This window comes from Hyalella azteca, unplaced genomic scaffold, assembly GCF_000764305.2.
Source record: "Hyalella azteca isolate HAZT.00-mixed unplaced genomic scaffold, Hazt_2.0.2 contig12157, whole genome shotgun sequence".
NCBI lineage: Eukaryota > Metazoa > Arthropoda > Malacostraca > Amphipoda > Hyalellidae > Hyalella > Hyalella azteca.
The window spans coordinates 47,083-53,785 of NW_025942121.1; positions in this window are offsets into that span (position 1 = coordinate 47,083).

Below are 6,703 nucleotides of genomic sequence, written 5' to 3' on the forward strand. Positions count from 1 at the left end.
CGCGTGGTTATAGCAAATAAACGTCAAATAAAATAAAGTACACGTATAAATGAAGTACACCTATAAATGAAGTACACCTATAAATGAGCTACACCTATAAATGAAAAATATACGTTTAAAAATTACTTTTTAAAGACAACACTTCCAAAGAATCCAGTGTCTCCAATCTTACAGATGTACAATTAATTTCTCGTTTAATTTTCGAATATTAAAAAAATTAATTTTTCAATTTTTTGTAATATATATTTTTTTTAATATATACGTAAAAATTTTTTCAAAATTATTTATTCCATTAATTGATTCATGCATTGCCTCTGACTTCACACAAGTGTGCAAATTTTCAGATCAATTAGACAGGTAAAAGTGTGTCAAATATCAGTTATAAGATTTGTAGCTGACAAAATTATTTTTTCCATTTTGCTAATATTGAAAAATTTTTTTAATTTTTAAAATCATTTATTTTGACATTTGATTCATGCATTGTCTCCAACTTTACACAAGTGTGCAAAATTTCAGATCGATGGGATAAGTAGAAGTGTATTAAATTTCGATTACAAGATTTGTAGCAGACAGACGAACAAACAAACAGACAAGAAGTGAAGTTGAGGAGAAGTGTTGTAAAAACACATTTAAATGAGGTACACATATATATGCAGAAGTCAGAAGTACACCTATAAATGAAGTACACCTATAAGTGAAGTACACCTATAAGTGAAGTACACCTATAAGTGAAGTACACCTATAAGTGAAGTACACCTATAAGTGAAGTACACTTATAAATGAGGTACACCTATAAAGGAAGCTGGCAGGTCCATATCGTCTAGGGACCGTACTCCTGGTGCATGACAGTCTTCTCCCACCAAGTTAAAATGTAATTGTGGGTTCAGTTCTCAGGTTTCGGGATCTGTAATGTTTGCTACACTTTCTAACGTCAATGATATTGTTGGGATACAGTATATTATAAAGCATTTTAAATACTTCAAACAGAGTTGTCGCTATTTATTAACTACACATACTTCTTTCACTTTCCGCACATAGATTTCGTAGTACTTATTGATAGAAAAAATTAAGTCACAGAACTGTATATTTACTATCTGAAAAAGTGACGAATTCACAAATTTCAAACAGCATTAAAGTAAGATGCAATGAAATTTCATTCCATCATGTATTTATAAGGGTCTGATAATCTCCACCGACCCTATCTATATGCATGTAGGCCGATAGCGAGTTAGTAGGTAATTTGACTTGATTATTGCCGTGTTGTATTCGAGATTATAGAGCTGACGTCGGCACCATTAACGTACGTCGTTCACTGCCATCGTTGAAACCTGGCATTTCATTGTGTACATATGAAAACAGAGGGACGGCATACTTTCAAAATTCGCTAAGTGAACGTAAGTACTTACGCTTTATTTTTTTGTCTATGATTGGTGGATTTTGCTTGAAAGGCCGTCATTGATTGGCGGATGAACTTACGATCTCTTAACTTTTTTTGAAAGTATAGGCCCGGCGAGACGGCACTGCTCGCATCTAAAACCTGGAGAGCGCATCGAAAATTATGAGAATTATTGAGAGTGCGTCAAATCACGTCTCTGTTCAATATATAAATTCCGGCGAATTTTGTTTAAATCAGAAGCACGATGTAACTTAATATGAAACGAGGATATGTCGTAAAAATTCCCCTGAGGAATATGTGCCTCGTTTATTATTGATAAAATGATTCAGGCTGAATAAATATACTTAGGAGTTTTTAAAAAGTGATTTATGTTTTCATACTCCATTTCATGAACGACTTCTTAGATTTTTCTAAAATGCGCAACCTTAATAAACTTGATCGTGGCTTTGAATTAAATGATTAGAGATGAAGTATATTGTTGCTGTGCGGGCCAGCGTAGAGCATCTATAATTATTTGTGCTACTCGCCTTCACAAAATATTTTCATTTCAACAACATTCAATCAGTAAAATTTCCACTTAATTTATCGTTTTCTTATAATATTTGTCTAGATATTGATGTTTTATTAATTGAATCCCGAAGGACCCTCTTCCTCCAGCAGGTAGGACGTCAGATTATTTGGGTCCCGAAGGACCCTCTTCCTCCAGCAGGTAGGACGTCAGATTATTTGGATCCCGAAGGACCCTCTTCCTCCAGCAGGTAGGACGTCAGATTATTTGGGTCCCGAAAGACCCTCATGGATACGCGCCCGAACTACCATTATACATTTACGCTTCTAGCCTCCAAACACACACGCACTAATTTACGCAAATATTTGTGACATCAATATCATTTACACAGTATATAATATGCAAACGTTTGTGATCTACGAAAAATGCTGATTAATATGGCGTTGGTAATGATGGTTGATGATTTGGTGTCGGCAAAGCTAAAGCTTAGAATAGCATTTTTAAACGAAAACATGACAAAAAATTGTATCCGATACATACAGGTCATGAACTATGATTTATATCGAATTTGAATGGTTTTCAATCCGTTTAAGAAAAATGTACTCCGTCACTACATTGTATCACCTACAAAGTACAAACAACGTCAATGGCATTGTGCAGCGATACCAGTAGGGACCATAACGTTAATAGTCTATAAGCTTACACATGGTTGAAACAATTTATATTAATTCAACCATGAGTTTGCCCATCTGTTCGGACGTTTATTATTCTACGAAATAAAAAAACGCTTAGGGTTTGTTTGTGCCAGTATATGCTTTGACTTTATCCGATTGCGGGCAAAAATGTAGATAATGCTTTTCAATGCTTATAAGGATATGTAAAACAATATACCAAGATGGGTTTTGAATTGATAAATTAATGTAAGGTGAAGTTTATATAACGCTCGTTTCCCGTTCCAAGCACCGCTAATATATCAAATCGTGATGCAATTCTATAGGTAATATAGAAGAACGCAGTATTTTCAGATTTCGACCCGATCAACGCTCCCACACGGATCAATCCACAGCACACTTGCACCAACTCTCCCAATATTCAACTGCTTACTGAATAAACAAAACACACAGCGTCGGCAGGCAGCAGCTGCAGCACCAGCAGCAACAACATTTGATTTTTTTTTTTCAAAATAAGCACATTATTGTACATATTTAAGTCAGGTTTTAAGTCATTAAATGCCTAAGAAATCTAAAAAATTCCGCATGGATGCTGTTAACATTGAGAAACTCAAAAGTATTTCTCTTATCACAGTGATTGTTAAATAAATACAATTTGACTCAATTCGGCGCTAAAAATTGCTTTCAGAAATGATCGGTCCACTTGGCTGATCAAATGTATGGTTTACAAAAGTCCACTGACTTTGATTGCTAATTTAAAGAAATAAACATGTGTTTATGCTACTACTTTATCGTAAAAGATGTATCCGAATATTTCCATGCTTTCTTAAAAGTGAATTCTTCACCGGAAATGAGAGTTTTCAAGTACAACGTGGAAACTAACGTCACGTGAATTTCCCCATTGCAAGTATGTAAAGAAGTCTACCTATCTGTTAAAAGTTTTCTAGGAGCTACAGCCATAGGAGAAAATTAATATAGAATCAAACTACTTCCTCACAAGTTTATTTGTTGAAATATATTAAGGCGGACTATTAAATAACAGCAATTTATTTAATATAAATAAGACAGAAATAAACAATAGTAGAAATTATGAACAAAAGTTTATAAAATTGTATAATTAAACAAAAATGACATATATTAATTATACAATTTTATAAACTTAATAAGAATTGAAGCATGTTTAAGTCTAGAATGGTCCACTAAACGTCTCTAAAAATACTCGCGTATAGACGTATCGCGTGTGACATCAGTCTCGTCAATGCTGTCGTAAAATCATCATGTTAGATATATCATATTTAGCATGAATTATTGTATCATTAAGTTTTCTCAATTCTCTACCCATTAAAACTTACTTAAGTTTTTGCATGGTTTGCTATGTGAAATGGATCTTTCTTAACCATTTTAACAATTTTAATAATTTCTAAAAATTTGAGCAATTAGTAGCTATTGTAACCATTTTTTCCCATATTAACCGTCATAATTATTTTAATTATTTTAAACATTTCGAGAAATTTTATCATAACAATTTTTAACCATTTAACAACTTCTAATAATTTTTAATGATTAAGTCAAATTTAAACCATTTAACCATTTTAATCATTTATAAACATTTTAACATTTTTAACCATATAACCATTTTTAAAATTTTAACCATTTACACCATTTATACCATTCTGACCTATTTCTAACCTTTTCAACCAATTAAAACCATTTTAACCATGCAGCCGCAGATTCCGATACGTCATGTTCAGTGCAAATTACTGAGAATTTTCCTTCGTAGAATTAGGCAAATTCAAGCTAAGTAGAGATTTATCTCACAGTTAGCGGGTTGCGACTGGTGCGGCAGCACGGTGCCTTCACTGTATTGGTAAGGATCTATTTATTTTTGGATATTTATTACTACTTTCCTCTTAGAATATTTCTGTTGAAATATTGACGAGTTATATCACCATTCTATTATAGTTTACGCTTGTTCATTTGTATGTTAATTTATTTGCAGAAACCATTTGTAGTATGTTGAATAAAATGAAAGAACTAGCACAAGTATTTGACATACTGCAACGAGTTAATTGAGCAGTAGGGGAATTTAATACGAAAGACGACGAATAAAGTGGCTGCTATTGTAGAAGTCGTTTTAACCATTTATAATTTTATAATTTTAACCATTTTAACCATTTATAATAATTTTATCCATATAAACCGTTGTATATATATAAAAACCATTTTAACAATTTTAAACATTTAACCACTTAAAACCATTTTAACCACTTCAACCATCTAAAACCATTTCAACCATTTTGAACAGTTTTAACCATTCTAACCATTTATAATAAATTTAACAATTTTTAAACCCGTTTTGTCAACCATTTCCAAATTTCACCAAGGAAGGGTGCAGATCTGAACAGCAAATTGTATTTCAGCATAGTTCGAAAAATCTGTATCCAATCATTCACACCACAGCTGGCCAATCACGGCCAATCATCCGGCCAATCACGGCCAACCGGCCAATCATGCGCACCACAACCACCCGGCCAATCATGCACACCACAACCACCCGGCCAATCATGCACACCACAACCACCCGGCCAATCATGCACACCACAACCACCCGGCCAATCATGCACACCACAACTACCCGGCCAATCATGCACACCACAACCACCCGGCCAATCGTGCACACCACAACCACCCGGCCAATCGTGCACACCACAACCACCCGGCCAATCGTGCACACCACAACCACCCGGCCAANGGGCGCGACATTAAACTGCCTCCTAAACGCACGCTGGGTTGCAACGATAGACCGGCCACTAGAAAAGTACACAGAGACTGCGAACGCGCGCTCCTCTCTCGACCACTGCATGGTCGCAACTGAACTGAGTGGACGAAAAACTTCATAGCCCGCGCACCATATTGCGCATGGCGCCACCTTCCTAGGACTAATGGCCGCCACGTGGCGCGCAATTCAAATAAGTAAGTTCCCGCGCCGCACCCTGTATATAGTTACGGGCTCGTTTGTATTCTCATATAATTTTTTTAGGTACTGACTGACACTTATCGTTCATAAATAGATATTGTAACATAACAACGATAACTAATTTGAAAGTTGTAACTTGGAATCTCAACTTTATTTGAATGTGTACTCATGAATTCAATACAACATTCAATACTCATGAATCATAATATTTTGCAAGCTGCAATGTGTTGCAAGTAAAATTATTTGAAATGCTTTTCCATGCGTTCTTGCCAAAACATTTTTTTTCTATTTCAATATGTTCCATATGCATGTCTTCTCGCAAATTAAGACACAATTATCTAGAAGTTTAGATAAATCTTACAACGCTTAAACTTGAAACTTATTTTCACGCTACAACATTTCTTCTCGCTTCGAATCACCGACATGTGGAACAGCCTCCCCGACTACATCGTTGACGCTCCAAGTATAAATGCGTTCAGGAACAGACCAGACAAAGCTATGGAGAAATATATATTCAGACTTGAAATGCCTAGCACCATATCGAACCCGATGGATATCTAGAGGCTATTTCAAACTGTCGTCAGTTTGGAAAATATCCGGTCGAAGGACCTGTTTATAGATTTCCTGTGGACAAGTCAAGAGAAGTACAAGAATCGGCGACAGGCCACCTCAGGCCTATTATTCGGCGCTGACATCACTACGCAATACTATACTTCATACCCTTGGAAATTTATGCTTAGCCGAAACTTAACTCTACTCGATGAATTCGCAGTATTCACCCCATCGCGGCCATTTTGGACTAGCCGTTTGCCACTTCAGCGTCCTCAGCTCTTAAACATATCCTCTTGAGTAGTACGAAGCTGTATGCCACTTATTTAACTCTTAAATTAACCCTGAAGCTCATACGCAGCCTCAGCAAGGAATAACTACACTCCGCTAGGTAGGATACACACAGCGACACTCAGAGGTGGGCAGTAGCGCGCTACATGTAGCGGACGCTACTAGCGGCCGCTACATTTTCTGTAGCGGTAGCGGTAGCGGCTCTACATTTAAGGCAATGTAGCGGTAGCGGTAGCGCCCGCTACATATTTAAGTAGCGATACGAGGTTTTGCCGCTACAGCGCTACCGCTACATTTATAGATATAGCCTT